Source organism: Cnephaeus nilssonii, assembly GCF_951640355.1.
Source record: "Cnephaeus nilssonii genome assembly, chromosome: 22".
In the NCBI taxonomy this organism is placed as follows: Eukaryota; Metazoa; Chordata; class Mammalia; order Chiroptera; family Vespertilionidae; genus Cnephaeus; species Cnephaeus nilssonii.
The window spans coordinates 8,004,776-8,021,951 of record NC_137093.1 but is presented as its reverse complement, the minus strand read 5'-3'; the positions used below and the strand labels follow the sequence as shown (position 1 = coordinate 8,021,951).

General features: G+C 49.3%; 1 long non-coding RNA gene across 1 annotated transcript in view; it reads right to left on the bottom strand.

Moving 5' to 3' along the window:
- The window catches only part of LOC307093916, a 107,702-nt gene that overhangs the window by 26,010 nt on the left and 64,516 nt on the right, over positions 1-17,176 (bottom strand). Inside the window, exon 2 of the long non-coding RNA XR_013813014.1 lies at positions 17,004-17,166. This is a non-coding gene — a long non-coding RNA (uncharacterized lncRNA). The remainder of the gene's footprint in view (positions 1-17,003; positions 17,167-17,176) is intronic.

The window sequence follows — 17,176 nt, the reverse complement described above, 5'->3', positions numbered from 1 at the left end:
CAGGTAAGCTCTGGGCCTGTGTCAACGTGAAGTAGGTCAGGCCACAAGCCAAGCCTGTCGGTAGCACGAGAAGTGAGTGACTGCACAGGTATTGAAAGTTCTGGACAACTTACCAGCTTGGGGACACCTTGCCTGCAAACTGGATACACAGCCCCATGCAGGACACTGACAAGCACCCACGACCCACGCCCACCGCTTGGGGAGGTTCCAGAGTGGACATCCAGGAAGATGCCAGAGCCCCCGGGCTTGGGAAGGGTGCTCTCTGGTTCGTCTAAATCTTCCTTGATGAAAAGGCAGCCCCAAACCACACCCAGCCTCTGTACTTCCAAATCCTTCCGAACACAGCCATGGTTTTCCTGCTCGGTCAAAGCTGAGTTTAAAATCTCAGAGAGCCTCAGGGGCCTCTGGGAACATCAAAGACATTTGTCAACACCAGACAGGGCCACCGAGGAGCAAGTTGGGCTGCCTTCCTCTGAACCCAGAAAAGGGCTTTGTTTGTGTGGCTTTGTTTTTTCTTTCCCTAATTTCTGATCCGTGCATGTTAACACTGATTCACTTTTTCCTCTTGAAGGCTTCCTCTGGCTGCCTGTGTTCCCATGGAAACAGTAGCAACTGACACTTATTGAGTCATTCCTGTGAGCCAAGACCTGTGCTAAGCCCTTTACTCATATCACCCCCTTTAAATCCACAACAAACCTATCAGGTGGAACTTTTGGATTACTGTGCCCATTTTACAGACCAGACATCCAAGGCCCTGGGACACCAACACACTGGCCTCGCGTCAGCCCAGTGCATAGGTGGAGGCTGGAGTGTGAAACCAACATCTATCTCCAAAGCCCGTGTTGCTAGTCTCCAAGCTATCCCGTCTCTCATCACCTTCTTCAGGTCTGTCTTTAAAAGCACCTAACACCGTATATTACAATTCGTCCTCTTACATGTCTGTTTCATTTGCTAACAGTAGAGTTAATCCTCACCACCATTTATTAAATAAGCACTTCTGTGTGTCAGGCACTATGCTGGTGGATTTACACGCATTTTCTCTAATCCTGCTGACAGCCCTGAGAGTTAGGTGTCAGGCGTTCCATTACACAGATGAGCAAACAGGTTCAGAGAGGTTAAGCGCGTGGCCCCACGCCAAGGAGCTGGTGAGTGGCGGAGCCAGTTTCTGGAATCAGGTCTGATGGGTCCAAAGCCCATGAGCTTTGTTCTGTGCCTGAGCGACTCCTGGAGGTGCCAGCCTCCCAAGTCTTAAGGGCTGGCCCCACTTTATATCCGTAGTGTTCCTTAGTGTCTGGCTGGGAACTGAGCGAACTGAAAACCACCACCACCAAAGTACAGGTACATCGCGGGGTGAAGCCCAGCCGGCTGGGCATTCTGCTCAGTGTGGACTTCAGATTTGCAAGCTGGTACAAAAACAATGGAAACTAGGTGTGTGTTTGTTTTTTTAATGGATCCACTGAAGAAAACTGGAAATAAGAATGAGCTGTATGCCAATCTCCTATATCCAAGGTGACTAATCCCAACAGATATCTGTTGAGTAAATACACTCGATATTCAACTGTGTTTGTACCTGAGAATACCACCCGCTCAAACTTATGTCCACAGGTGAACTCCCCACCCCAAACCTCTCTCTCCATCTTCCCCGTCTTTGCAAATGGAAACCGTCTTTCCAGGTTCTCAAACCCTCATGGCATCCTTGCCACGTCTCCTTCTCTCACACCCCACATTAAGCCAGCAGAAAAGCCCCCCTGAAATCTGACAACACAGCACCTCTCCGACTGCTACTCCCCTGGTCCAAGCCACCATCACCTCTCACCTGGGGCGTGGCAACAGGCCCCTTGCTCGTCTCTCGTTCACCTCTCTTCTCTCCCCTTTGGTTTATTCTCCACTCGGCAGCCAGAGGGGTCCTCCTAATACTTAATTCAGGTCATGTCACTCATCTGCTGAAAACTGTCTGGCATATATATTCCCACCTCAGGGCCTTCGCACGGCGGTTCCCTCTGCTTGGAATTCCCTGCCTCTGCTGAGCTTGCTCCCTCCTCCCCTTCTTTTCTTACCTTCTTGGTGAGCCTCCCATGACTAGCTTTTAGAAAATAGAACCCTCTCCATTTCCCAGGCACCCAGAACTCTATCTCCCTTCACCTGCTTTATTTTCCCATGGCCCTATCCTATTTGTATCTAGAGAACACCTGTTATTCTCTACCAGCACATAAGCTTCACAAGGGCATGAGCGGCCTGCCTCAAGTCAATCCTACTCACCCCGTACAATGCCTGGCAAGGAGTAAATATGTGTTGAATGAATGAATGAATGAGTGAGTGAATGAATGGCTAGCAGGCTCTGGCTTCCTTTCACTCTTTGAAATGTGTAGGGAATCTTCCAGAAAGACACTCTTCCCTAGACCAAAGTTGTCCTAAAAATGTGCTGTGATGACGGGAACATTCTATATCCGTGCCGTCCGACATGGCAGCCACCAGCCCCATGTGGCTGTTGAGCACTTGAAATGTGAGGGCAGCTGAGAACCTTTTTTTCTTTAATTCACAGACGTTTTTTGGAGCAGTTTTAGCTTTAGAGGAAACTGAGCTGCAAGTACTGAGAAGGGGCAGTATTTTCCGTGTGATTCCGTTCTGCGTCAGTTACATAGCCACTCATGGTGTGTGGCTGCCGGCTGGGGCAGGACAGACTTGGACTGAGAAGGGCAAAGGCCCTTGGGAAGGTCGGTCCAGCAGAGGGTCAGGTGGGCAGCCCAGGCATCTCTGCAGGGTTTCCTTGGAAGGCCCCACCGATGCCCCAAGGGCTGGTTCAGCCCTGCACCCTTCCCCCCTCTCACCCCCCCACTCCCAGCAGCAAAGTGTGTGGACCAGACTTCAGGGGAGCAGGAAGAAGACATGCTGGTGGCAGGCGGAGAGGCCACCTGGCCATCTTGTGGTCCATGAGCCTCCTGCCTGCCTCACCTCCATGCCCTCACCCCGCCAAGGACTTCCACCCCCTTCACTCTTTCCTTCACCTCCCTGCCACCCTTGGGGCCTGAATCTGCCCCTTCTGCTTCGCAGTCGTCTCTGGCTGGGCCACGGGCAACCTTGGGCCCTGCTGCCCACCCTTCCTTCCCAAGCCTGCCCTGTCATCTGCCTTTTTGTCTCCATAACGACCAGCAAAGCAAACATCGCCCCCAGATGCAACAATGAGTTCTTTTCCCTCAAGGGTGAAGTGGAAGAGGAGGAGGAAGAGAGTCCGAAAGGAAAACAGTAAGTAAGCATTGCCAACGAGTAAATAGAGGCCGTTCCAGGAAGAGCAAGGGGACGCGGAGCTGCCTGTAATTAGCGGCCACCACAGCCCCAAACAAAATGAGATGTCAGGCCCTTCATTGCCATGGAAACAGGACCCGAGATGGGTCAGGCTGTCCTTCTGAAGTGATTTCTTCCCTTACTATGCCCACATCAAAGGCAGCCTCCCCCCTAGCCGGTTTGGCTCAGTGGATAGAGCGTGGGCCTGTGAACTGAAGGGTCCTGGGTTCAATTCCGGCCAAGGGCATGTGCCTCAGTTGCAGGCTCCTGGCCCTGGTCGGGGGCGTATGGGAAGCAACCAATTGATGTGTTCATCTCACATCCATGTTCCTCTCTGTCTCTCCCTCCCCTTTCTACTCTCTCTAAAGATGAAACAATGTCCTTGGGTGAGGATTAAAAAAACAAAGGAGCCTCCTAATGCTCCCCGGCAGGTGGCCGGTACCCAGGCCCTCACGGCATCTCCAAAGCGGGCAGCGAGGGAGGAACCAGACCAGGGAGAGAGAGTTCTGAAGGGTCCCAAGCCAGACACCCTGGCTTCTCTCAAGACACAGCAGGGGCAGGACTCGGCCCAGTAGGACCTTAGGGACTTTCTGGGCATGGGTGTGGGTGCTGGTCTTCAGAGGCTGCCACTGGCCACCTTTCCCACTTGTTTTCGTTCCCTTAATATTAAAAAACCTGTGCACTCGCTGCACAGATCCAGAGGTATATGGCACATGGCAGGTGGGGGTGGGGTGGGTGAAATGGGTGAAGGGGGTCAAAGGGCACACACTCCCAGTTACAGAGTCAATAGCCCTGGGGTGAATGTACAGAGTGGCGACTATCGTTCACACCGTCTTGGATATTTGGAAGTTGCTAATTGAGGGCAGGGGCCATGGCTTAGAATGCTTTATCACTTTTCCCATCTTTGCAATCTTTCATTCGGTTTTAAGAAGCAGACACCCAGACAAGTTAGCTTAAGCAAAGGGGAACTTATCATAAAAATCAGGAGGACTCCACAAACCCCACTTCTAGAAGTGGAATTCAGTCCTAGGAGACCTTCCGTCTCTTTCTTGGGCCATGTGTGGTCACATCTGCGAGATGTCACCTGGATTCCGCTCCCCGGGCCGCCTGCTGCCTTTATAGACTCCAGCTCCTTTTCTGCATATCATCCGTCATCAGGGAGCTCTGGTCCCAGCCCTGTGTGACCTGCAGTCTCTTTGTCCTCTGTCTCAAACCTCCTGATTTAATTTCTAAAAAGAAGTATTAGGTTGGACTATGCCTGGCGACTATCCTCGGTCCGATCAGGTTAAGGGGAGGAGTCGCAAACACACCTGCTTCAGGTGCCTGCTTCAGAAAGGGGGGGAGGAGGGGACAGTTCTGAGGCTGGGTAGGTACCTCAGATATGCCTGTGACTCTCCTGCATGTCACAATGCACAGAGCTTACGCACAGTAGGATCACCATCATTCCTCACTGATTAATATTCAGTGACAGTATCTCACCCGATGGCCTTCAAAAGCTCACTGCCACCCCATCCTGGTGGGTGCTTTTCAAATTCCACCCAAAGCCCCCAAGTGCAGAGAGGACCATTTTGGATGGAAGGGGGGTCCCAAAGAAGCAACTCAAGTAGCAAATCCTCCTGAAGTCCAATACTTTATCTTGGAAGTTCTTGTGGACTCTGAATGCTATCTTTACAATCAAAATTACATTTCACTTACTACTGAGTATAATAAAATGGCAGAAGGATGTGCTGTCTTTTTCCTGCAGAATGCCCCACTTCCTGAGAGCCTACGGATCACCTGCACTAGACTGGTAGCTCCTTTGGGGCAGAGCCTGTATCCATTCTGGCCATCGTGATACCCCTGCTTTCTAGCATAAGGTTGAGCACATTGCTGATGCTCAATAAATATTTCTTAAATGGAAGAAAAAATGAACTAGGCAATGAGTGGATGAGTGAGTGAATAAGTGGGTGGGTGGATGGGTGGATGAATGGCTGGCTGGCTGGATGAATAGATGGATGGATGAATGGACAGATGGATGGATGATCACACAGCTAGATGGATGGATGATGGATGAATAGATGGATGGTTGAATAGCTGGCTGGCTGGATGCATGGGTGGATGAATGGCTGGCTGCCTGGCTGGATGAATAGATGGATGTATGGATGGATGGATGGATGGATGGATGGATGGATGGATGGATGGACGGACGGACGGACGGACGGACGGACGGACGGATGGATGGATGGATGATCACACAGCTGGATGGATGGATGATGGATGGATGAATAGATGGATGGTTGAATAGCTGGCTGGCTGGCTGGATGGATGGATGGGTAGATGGATAAATGAATAGATGATCACGCAGATGGATGGATGGATGGATGGATGGATGGATGGATGGATGAATAGCTGGCTGGATGGATGGATGGGTGGAAGGATATATGTTTGAAGGATGAGTATTCCATCCGGAGAAGCAGTGGATTAAAGTCTAGCTTGATCACCTTCAATTCTCAGGATAGCTTTTCATTTCCCCTGAGCTGAGAAAATCTAAACCAAGGAACAACTGTGATACTCACCAAACACCTCCCAAAAGATAAATATCCTGCCAAAGGAAGAACTGAACTGGAGTCCTGGTTTCTATTGCTGAGGTCTAACCAGTTCTCTCCAAGCAAGATAATCCTCTGATTTCATATTATAAAAAGAAATAGGCATCATCATACATATGCTGGACAAACAGCAAGTCAGATAGCCAGTAGGGACAGATGCTCTTTGTTTTCTTTCTTCTCCCCAAATGCAGGAGGAAGAAAATGGCAGAGGAGGGTGAGAGAGAGAGGGAGGGGCACAGAGGAGAGAAGGAAGAACAAGGAGAAAAAGAGAGAAGACGGCTGCCAATTCCTGAGGACTTTCTGGATGTCATATGCTGCCCACATGTTCTGCCATTTATCTATTCAGCAAATACTTAAGGAGCCAGGCAGTCTTCTAAGGTACTGGGTACACAGCAGTGAAAAAGATAAACATATTCCTGCCTTCACGGAGCTTACATTCTAGTAGGACAAGCTCTCCTGGCTCCACTGAAATCTGAGCCCCGGTTGCTAGAATTGAAGTGTGGAGTGCCGACCTTCATGCAGGAGAAAACCACGGCATAGAAAAATAAAGCAACTCGAAGAAGAAGAAAAAAAAATAGTGTGAACGTGTAAATGAAGGGAACATGGATTAATGTCCCATCTCTGGGAGTACAGCAAGCTCACTTTATGGCTCCACAAACTTCTCGCAATAATTCATCCCCGTTAAACCTACCATGTGACGATGGGGACTTCGTACACTCACAATAAGTCCATATTATTCTGAGCTTTGGCTTGGCTCCCCGGGGAGATAAACAGCTTTCCTCTGATCACCATACACGGTTTTCAGCTGAAATAATTAGCATTAGCAAATGACATGGAGATTTACTCTGCAGCCAGGCCTTCTCCACATGCTAATGAAATCTTTATACAGTGCTAATTGTGCTCAGTAGCTAGACAAACCCTAAACTGTCCTGCCCGAGGGAGGTCACAACAACCCAGACAGAAGCTGGGATCAAAGGACCCATTTCCACTTGGGTCTTTGAGCTCCCCAGACGGAGGCAGAATGTTCCAATTCCCTGGAAGACTCACACCATCACCCTCTCCCTCCATTTCAACAGATGCCTCTCCAGCTCCCTCTCTCTGGATCCACCCTGTCATCAAGTGCTGCCCATCCTACCACCAAAAGATTTCTTGAAAGTGTTCCCTTCCCTAAGAATCAGCCACCAACTCCTGCATGCCTCAGCATGTCACCTTGCCACCCAAAGAGACCCCCCATATCCACCTGTGAATTTTGAAAAGCAAGTTTTATCAAGCTCACTGTTTCAGAATTTTCATTGACTCTCCAGGGTCCCCAGGATAAGAACCAGATCTGTTCCACAGCTCCTGTGGGCCTGCAGACTTGGCCCGGGCATATTTTTCTGCCTTACCTCTCAGCACCCTGTTGCCCCCTATTTATGCCAGCCACACTGTCCTGCTTGTCTTTCCTCTGGTACTCACACTCTTTAACCCCTTCACACACATGGTTCTCTCCTCCTGGAATCAATTCCTGGTCTCTCTTTGTATCAGTTAGTCATGCTGCGTAACAAGTGATCACACACACACACACACCATGGCTTAAAACAAAATGCATTTAATATCTCACAGTTTCTGTGGGTCAAGAATCTGGGCCTGGCTTAGCGGGGTCCCCTACTTTGGGCCTCTCACAAGGTTACACTCTGAGCAGTATGATGAAATCGCAGGCTGTCCTGGTCTGTCCCACTGACTGTGACTCTTCCCTTTTTCCAGCATATCCATGCTGTAGATCAAGCATGTCAAACTCATTATTTCAACGAGGCATGTGGCCCGCCGGCCGTGAGTTTGACATGCTTGCTGTAGATGCTTCCCACCCCTCAGTCACTTAGCAACCAACGTGGTTATCAGACTGTCATGCTTGTGCTCAAGTGAACCTTACTTTAGTGAATAATGGCCCCAAAGCATAAGAGTAGTGATGCTGGCAATTCAGATATGCCAAAGAGAAGCCGAAAAGTGCTCCCTTTAAGTGAAGACGTGTGTATGTAGAAGGAAAATACATAGTATCCAGAGGGTTTGGTACTATCCATGGCTTCAGGCATCCACCAGGGGTCTTGAAACGTATCTCCTGCAGAGAAGGGTTGGCGGGGGCGGGGGGGGGAGGGGGGAATACTATGACATGGTAACAGAAGTGACATCACATCACCTTTGCCTTATTCTATGAGTCAGAGCAAGTCACAGGTCCTGCCCACACTCAAGGGGAGCGGATTAGACAGGGCCTGACGCCAGGAGGCAGGGACCACAGGGGCCATCCGAGTCCGTCCACCCACTGCTCACCTCGCCTGACAAAATGTCCTTTTCCCTCAGATCCTTGCCTATACGCCACTTCTTTACAAAAGCCCACAGTGACCACCTGAGTGACCCTAAGTTACACCCACGCACTTTTCATGACTTGCTTCGTGGCCGTCTTCACCATTGACCTGTAAGTTCCGTATGGTAGGGAAAGCATCTATTCATGCAGACCAGGGCCCAGCTCCTACTGTAATGCCCAATTAATGCATTTTTGAATGAACACATGAATGAATGAATGACCAAGGAAATACTGTGAGCACTATGACTCACTTGCACACTTGCCCAAAAGTGGGCAACTTATAAAACTCACATGTTGACCCCATCAATATCTCTTATCTTTCCTGCCTATCAACTCAGGTGTGGGAGGGGAGAAGACGATCCTGGAAAACTTCTGGAACATTCCAAAGTCACACTGCTCCCCCAGTAACTGGGCCTAGGCTCCACCCTACAAAGTGTGTTTTTCCCTCCTCCCTAATGTTTGTTTATCAACCCATAAATCCAAAGGAAAACTGAACCCACTGTGAACTTTCACTATTAGTTCAGGGAGAAAGGGCTGGAGAGAGAGCTGGGAATTCCTGGGCACCTGCTAGGTGCCAATCCTGTGTCAATATTTGTGAAATCTTTCAAGATAAGAATCTGTATCTCCATTTTCCTCATAGGGCACCAGGCTTCGAATTTCCCGGTGGCGTGCTGGTCAACCAGCCAGTGTGAGGGAGCTGGATTCTCATGTGTGAGAATTATCTTGACGTATATATTCTCTGGTCCATCTCCAGTCACTGATGATTTGATGAGCTCCCAACCTCCCTGAAGGCTTCTCATTGGCTCCTGCAGGCCCAGGAGAGCTGTGTCAGCACACCACAGCACCTCCTCGGGAATGGGCCAGGGTTCGGGTTTCTCTCCATCACCTCTCAGCTTCCACCAGAGCAACACCCCACCGAGATATTAAACTCCTGGAGGATGAGGCCTTGCCCGACCCAGAGCCTTGCTGGAGGGTGACGCTCTGTCAGTATTTGTTGTGTCACTGTGGAGGAGCCAGCTCAGCCCCTAGCAGGGTCTAGACAGGGCAGAGGAGGCTGCAGAGGCAAACACGGGAGGGACCTTAGAGCTCTCGTGGTGATGGCCTACGAGGCAGGAGCCCATGGGACTGGGGATCCGAACCTGCAACCGAGGTACATGTCCTTGACCAGAAATGAACCCAAGACCCTGCAGTCTGCAGGTCAACAATCTAACCACTGAGCAAAACCAGTTAGGGTTGAAGACAATTTTTTTTTAATAAGACCCACCAGAAGTTGCAAAATATACAGAGTTTCTTGTACTCCTTGTCCAGCTTTCTCCAACGATAATACCTTACATAACCGCAGTATATTGTCAAGCACAGGAAATTGACTGCAGTGCTTATCTCAGGAACAGACCTTATTCAGATTTCACCTGTTTTCACATGTGCTTGTGTGTGTGTGTGTCTGTGTGCAGAACTCTGGATTTATCACATGTGCACCTATGAGTCAAGACATGGAACTATTCCATCACCACAAAGAGCGTCCCTCAGGCAGACAATTCCCATCCACTGCCAGGTCTAATGTGGAGTCAGACATTCTCAGCCTGAAGCCCAACTCTGCTATTTAAAAGCTGGGTGCCTCCATCAAGGATCCTCAGTTTCTTTATCTGTACAATGGGCCAACAGTACCAAACCAAGGATTAGTGGGAAATCAGCAGAAAAACTATAGAAATAAGAAGGCCCAAGTCGTAACTTCAAATCCCAGATTCCTGCTCCCTGGCCTTTGTGAACCAGGGGAAATGAGCTTCAGTTCCAGTTTCCAGGATCATCTTCTCCCCTTCAGTTCAGTTCATCAGTAAAACTGGGATAAAAGAGCCCACACATTGACAGAATGTGGTGAGGATTATGGGAGAAAATGGGTGTAACTCAGACAGCGGCTGACAGAGAGGGTCTTAGGGTCTGCCTGCCATTCATCTGTGTCTTTGAACTTATTTATAATCCTGGCATCGTGAAAGTTTGTATATTTACACACCAGGCTTTGTGGTAAATTGGTTTGGGTTGGTTGCATCATCGGTTAGCTAAAATCCTATATTGATTGTTAGTAGCATAGTGTTTAAAATAACCTATTACTTAAAATAATTCAAAGTCAAACCACCCTTCCCCATTCCTCTGAATAACTACAGATCATGCGGAATAACGGTCCCTAACCAGGTGTGAACGCAGTTACAGGGGACCCAACGGGAAACTCCCACCCTCCAATGTCCCACATCTTCTTCACGAAGACGCTACCTTCAGATCTACATTCTCAGTATCCACATGCCCTGCTTCACTGCCACGTCACGGATGGAGACGGGAGGATGGAAAACGAGCAATTTCCCTCCCCAAACAAGGGAAGTGTCCCCCTTGCCCGGATGCTGGCACCTTCTCGGTGTCCAGATTTCCTCTCCTGTTCGCACACGTGCTCCTCCTCCCTCACCTTCTCAGCCTGAACTCCTTTCTGAAAAGGAGGCTCACTGTGCCCAGATCGAAGCAGAATCTCACGAGATTATAGGCCAACTGCACTGGTCTGAGGGGTCTCAGCCGCCTTCTCTCTGTCTCTCTCTCTGTCTCTCTCTCTCTCTGTCTCTCTCTCTCTCTCTCTTCGCCCCCCCCCCCATACCCCCAAGCTCAGCTCTGCTGCCCTGGCTGTGAGTTCCTGGGCATGCAGGCTCAGAAGCCTGGCTTTGTCTGGAGGATTTAAAGAGAAACAGCCCCGTGGCATGACTCTAACACACTCACAACAGCTTCCGAGAGTCTGCAGTGCAGCCAGGCAATCTGAAGGCAGCGCGTGTGTTCTTTTGTGCATCTGCCCTAGGAGGGAGCCTTGCTCCTCAGCCGGGTGAGACCTCTGGCCGCTTTTTGAGAACATCATGAACTTCTCGTTGCACATATTTGCTGCAGGAAACTCGCAGGTGTCTCTCTGGGTTCTGCTCAGCCTGGAAACAGCATCAAGTGACGCTGACAAACGCCATGTGCGTCAGGAATCCGACCCCCAGCATCAGTAGCTGGGGACATTCCTTCTGGTGTTGCACGCTTGCTCACAGCCGGGGCCCTGCTTTTTTACTTTAAAAAGGAAACAGCCATTCTCACACTCCCTCTGAGGACTTCTGGAGAAATAAGCCGATCTCTATAAACGCACCTCAAACCTGAACATGCACATGGACCTGCGGCAGATCTTGTTAAAGTGCAGGTCTGACTCCGTAGGTGTGAGGCAGCCCTGAGATTCTGCTCCACACCACGTGGCTCACCAAGGTGACTGCCGCGCTGGCCCGGGGACTCGGCCTGAGTAAGGAGGCTCTGAAGCAGTTCTAGGACAAAGGCCTGGGAGAAAACCCTGAGGTCCCTGATGGATCTTTTCTCATTGTTAATATCGTTTCCTGCGTGTCAACAGTATCTGGGGTGAAGCTTTAGAACCCATCCTAACCAGTTTCCAGGTTCAGACCGCCCCGGAGTGAGACTCCAGTTTGCAATCAGTCTACAGTCTCCCAAGATCTGAGGGCACCGGTGTGGAGAAGGTCTGAATCAAAGCCAGCCAGAAAGCTGGACTCCTCTGGATCAGTTCTCTTCTGGCTGCTGTAACAAGCTGCCACAAACATGCTGGCATCAAACAATTCATTGTTACCACTCTGCAGCTCTGGAAGTCAGAAGTCTGAAATAGGTTCACTGGTCCAGACTCGGGGTGTCAGAAGAACTGGGTTCCTCCTTGAGGCTCTAGAGGAGAACCCATTTTCTGTCTTTTCCAGCATCTGGAGGCCACCCACATCCCTTGGCTTGTGGCCCCTTCCTCCATCTTCAAAGCCAGCTGTGTAGTTGTTAAAGAGAGATCGTCAAATCTGCTTCCATGGTCACATGTCCTTCTCTGACTCAGAATCTCCCTATCTTAAGATAATCGCTTGGACAAAGACCCTTTGGCTATGTGAGGTAACATGGCACGCATTTCAAGGGTTAGGATAGGGAGATCTCTGGGGAGCCATTATTCTAACTGATGTGCCTTATATTCATTTATGAATTCAGGTGGAATAATCCCAGTGGACAGAGTTGAAGTACAGACAGGGTCTGCAGGAGGTACGCTTAAGACTTTGATTTCAGGAGTACTGAGTAATATCTTTCTCCAAAGCTAGAAATTCCCCATAGACCAACGTATTTGGTTTAAGCTGTGTGGCAGGTGACACGTTCCAAAGATGACTATGGCAATGTCTCCCATCCCATATGCTTCTCTACTGTGTGATCTCCCACCCAGAAGTGGGGATGTCTGTGCTCTCCCCCAACACTTGAAGCTTGGTGAACTGTGACCATTTTTGACCAACAGAGTCCAATAGAGAACAGCGGAAGAAACTCTTGGATCTGCAAGGCTCATGTCAGAGCCATGAAACACCGTGTAAGAGGTCTAACGTGCCCTGAGCGCCATACTGTGAGGAAGCCTGGGCCCCCTGGGGAGGCCACAAGTAGGTGCTGAGTGAAGGCACTTTATCAAGTGCCAGCTATAGAGTCACTCCTGGCCATTGAACTCTTTCTTCCCTGGGTCTCAGAGCAGAGACATGCTATCTTTACTACCCTCTGTCCCAGTCCTGACTCACTGGATCTGTTCCATAATAAAATGGGTATCTTTTTTGCCGAAGAGTCTTAGGATACTTTGTTACATAGCCAAGATAACTGGGACAAAGTGCATTTCATTAGGGCACACGTGGGTACTATTATGAGGAAAACATTACACAATCAAGAGTGCGGAGCATTTATTCATGCATTCATTCACTTCATTCTCTACCCATGCGTGAACACATGCATGCTCTCATCATCTATTAATGTGTTTATTAGAACAGATGTTGATTTATCATTCTGTGCTGAGAATTTAAACTGCAGAGATAGGAGTTCATTTTGGTAGTGGCAATTCATTCATTCATTCAATATATTTTTTACCGAGTGGGTGGGAAGTGCCAAGGATTATTCTAGAACCGGGGTCAGCAAATGATAGCCCACAGACCGGCCAAACATGGGCACACCTATTGGTTTACATATTGTCTGTGTAGGAAATAGCTCCATTGATGAGTCACTGTTCTCGCAGGGTTCACAGAGGCCCTGAGTGGAGAATGCAAGTAGCAATTTCACCCTAAGAGGCTTTCGGAAAACTCTCATCATGCTGAGGAGGGCTGAGGTCACCTCGAGAGCACCTGGTGGATGAAGTGAGGCGGTGTGGCATGAAGCGAGGTCAAGCCTGTGAACACGAGGCCTAGGATGGGACGTCTTTAAGGGAGTGGGGACTAACCCAGTGTGTGGTTCCTTTCTGGGGAATGAACTCTCCCAGGTTCAACATTGCAGTAAGAATGAACTGGACCTGAGGTCCCAAAGAGGTTCCTGCAAGAATGAGGGGAAGAGATGGGCAAGCACAAAGCAGACACTGATGGGGCAACTTCAGTCTGGTGCTCAAGAGCCCCAGTTTGGGGTTCAAATCCCAGATCTACCCCTGATTGAGCTGTGTGACTTTGCACTGGTGACTCAACCTCTCTGTGCCTCAGTTCCACTGTCTCTCAAGTAAGGCCAGCATCAGTGGCGACCTCACAGAGCTGTTGAGAGGATTAAATGAGATGGTACAGAGGCAGATGGTGGCAATCACAAGTAAATCTGGATGGTCCCTTCCTTTTCAGTGCAAATGCAAGTCCTGACCCACCAGCGCTCAAGTTCACTGCTCCCTTCCTCTCTGCTCAGCTCCTCGCTGAGCATAAGCTCGCCCACCTGCGGTCTGTGCTTCTCTGAGGCTGACCTGCCTGCAGAAAGCCAATGCCAGAATTAACAGTGGGTGAAAGACTACCCCAGGGACAGCTCCCCTAACTAATTTCCTCAGAGCTGGGCCTCCAGGGATGGAAGGAGGAAAAATGCACCTTCAGGCTCAGGACTAACTTGTTTTCTAAGACAGAAATAGCAGCTCCAGTAAATAGCTATTTATTCACATTCCCAAAGGCCAGATAGAAAGTGTCAGGGGAAAAAAAAAAAAAGAAAGAAAGAAATTGTTTCCTCTCCTATGACTGATCACCAAACACTGCTCACTCTGGTTGTGAAGCCCCGGAGGCTCACCTCTGTCAGAATAAGGATGTGTGCTCCCCATACCTGGAGGGCTTCCAGGCAAGCATCTTATCACTAGTTTTTCTTCAGTCCTCACACCGCAGAGATCCGCAGAGGTCCGGCTGGGGTTCGAGTCCGTGCCCCACCGTAGAGGTGACTCGTTAGGTACTGACCGGGCCTATGAAGCACGTCATGGTTTCGGGCTCCAGGGCCAGGACCCGGGACATCAGACCCTCCCTGAGAAAGAGCTCGCGCTGAACGCAGAAGACAGTGCTAACAGTCCCGAAGTGACGGCCTCCAGTGGAACCACCGGAGGCTGTGGGAGCACAGAGGACAGGCACAAAGCCAGCCTGGCATGTGCTTTAGGGGGTTCTCAAGAAAACTCCCCTTTGGGGGCCTGAGCTTCCAAGAGACCTCAGGAGTAAGGCAGGGAGATGGAGACTCTAAGTATTTTGTGTAGTTTTCAATGAAGCACAAAAGCAACATACGAATGATGAGTATGGTTGGTGTACAGAAGTGTGGTGAGGACTGGGGTCAGCTGGTAGCAAGCCAGGCTTTCTTGCTGCTGGCCTCAGCCCCACATACGTGGCCTGCTAAAGCGGCAGTCCTCGGCCTCAGTGGCGGACAGCCCGACACACAGGACATCTACCCACGGTGTCATTGCTAACATGCCTCCAGGAGGCACGTCTGTATGAGCTTCCTGTGGCTGCTGAAACAAATTACCACAACTGATGGCTTCACACAACAGAAACTTATTCTACATGCTTAATAAAGATGATCTGTTCTAACTACATTACTGTCTATGAGCATGTAAGATGATTCATCCATTGATTTTATTAGATTATATATACAATTAGGCTTTCATTGTCATTACATTTTTAACCAGAAATCATATACCCTTTCTTCTTTTTATCCCCCCCCATCCTATCTATACCTATACCTACACCTACACCTATACCTATACCTACACCTATCTAGGTAAGAATACTTAACACAAGGTCTATCCTCTCAGCGAAAGTTTAAGTACACAACACAGTGTCATTAGCCGTAGGCACTGCACTGTAGGTCTCTAGGGTTTATTCAACTCGCCCAACTGAAACTGTGCACCTTGTGACCAACACACCCCTGCTCTCCCTTCCCTCTAGCCCCTGGTAACCACCTTTCTAGCCTCTGCTTCTGTGAGTTTCACCATTTTAAAATTCTGATTTAAGTGGTATTTGTCCTTCTGTATCTGGCTGATGTTGCTGAGCACAGTATCCTCCTGGTCCCCCCATGTTGTCACAAATGGCAGGATGCCCTTTTTTACTAGTAAAGGCTGAGTAATATTCCACTGCATGCACATGCCACATTTTCTCTATCCATTTGCCCGCTGAGAGGCGTTTAAGTTGCTTCCACATCTTGGCTATTGTGAACGAGGCTGCAATGAACGTGAGAGGGCAGATACCTCTTCAAGGCACTGTTTCTATTCCCTTTGGATCTTTACCCAGAAGTGGGATTGCTGGAGCCTATGGAAGCTCTATGTTTAATTTTTTGAGGAACCTCCATACTCTTTTTCATAGCGGCTGCACCAATTTACATTCCCACTAACAGTGCACAAGGCTTCCCTTTCTACACAGCCTAATGCTTACCTCTGTTTGTTTATAACCCAGACTAGCAGGGGTGAAGTGACGTCTCATTGTGGCTTTGATTTGCATTTCCCTGATGATTAGTGACATTGAGCACCTTTTCATATAGCTGTCAGCCACTTATTTGTATCTCATTTGGAAAAATGTCTATTCAGCTCCTTTGCCCATTTTTTTAATTGAGTTGTTTTATTGCTACTGAGTTGAGGAGTTCCGCATCTATTCTGGCTGTTAACCTTTTATGAGATAGGTGGCTTGCAAATATTTTCTTCCATTCTGTCGCCTGTCCCTTCAGGTTGTTGATGGTTTCCTTCGCTGTGCAGAAGTTTTCTGGGTTGATGTCCTCCCCCCTGTCCATTTTCCCCGGTGTGGTCTGTGCTTTGGGCATTATCTCCAAGAAAGCACTGCTAAGGCCAATAGCAAGAAGCTTTTTTCATGCGTTCCCTTGTAGGAATTTTAGTTTCTAGTATGTGCCCGGCAGAAATGAATGCACCAAGAGACGGCGAAGAATATTCATGGCAACACTACTCCCAATAAACCAAACCCAAATGCCCATCGATGACAGCATCAATCAATAAATCGTGAGAGAGTCATACAACGGAATGAAATTCAACGATAAACCACAGCCTCACAGGTAGCCCAGAGACGGAGCCCACAGTTTTGAGTCAGAGAAACCAGCGATGAGAGACAAATTTCATTTACATCAAGTACAGACACAGACAAAGCTCACCTTTGATTTTAAAAGTGAAGGTCGGGGGACTTTAGGGGAAGCGATGAGACATAATTATTGGGTGGCCCAGAGGGAGACTTCTTGGGGGGCAGGCAATGCTCTATTCCTTGCCCGGGGTGCAGAGGGACGGGTGTTTACCTTGTGATTTTATTGAGCTGTTCATTTGAGTTTTGTGGGTGTATTTTTTTTCTATAGACACAGTCTAATTCCTAAAAAGGTTTTAAAAAAATCAGAAGGCCCCATCATCACCACCACCTGACTTCAATGGGCAACCCCTCCCTGCAACCCAAGTGGGCACTGTGTGCCTGAGCATCGGGGATGTGCAGTGAAGCCCCCCGAGCGGACCTCCCGCTCAGGCCCGGCCCCTCTGGTACCTCCGGTTGGCCTCGGGCCAGCTTCCTCGGCTCCCGGGGTCCTTTGTGCTCCTCAGGTGGGAGTGTGTTCCCAGCATGCTTCAGTCCCCTCCATCCGAGGCCTGGGGCGCCTGGGTTTTGTCTCCTCAGCGCCACCCTTCCCTTGGGCTGCTTCACATGAATCCTGTTGGAAG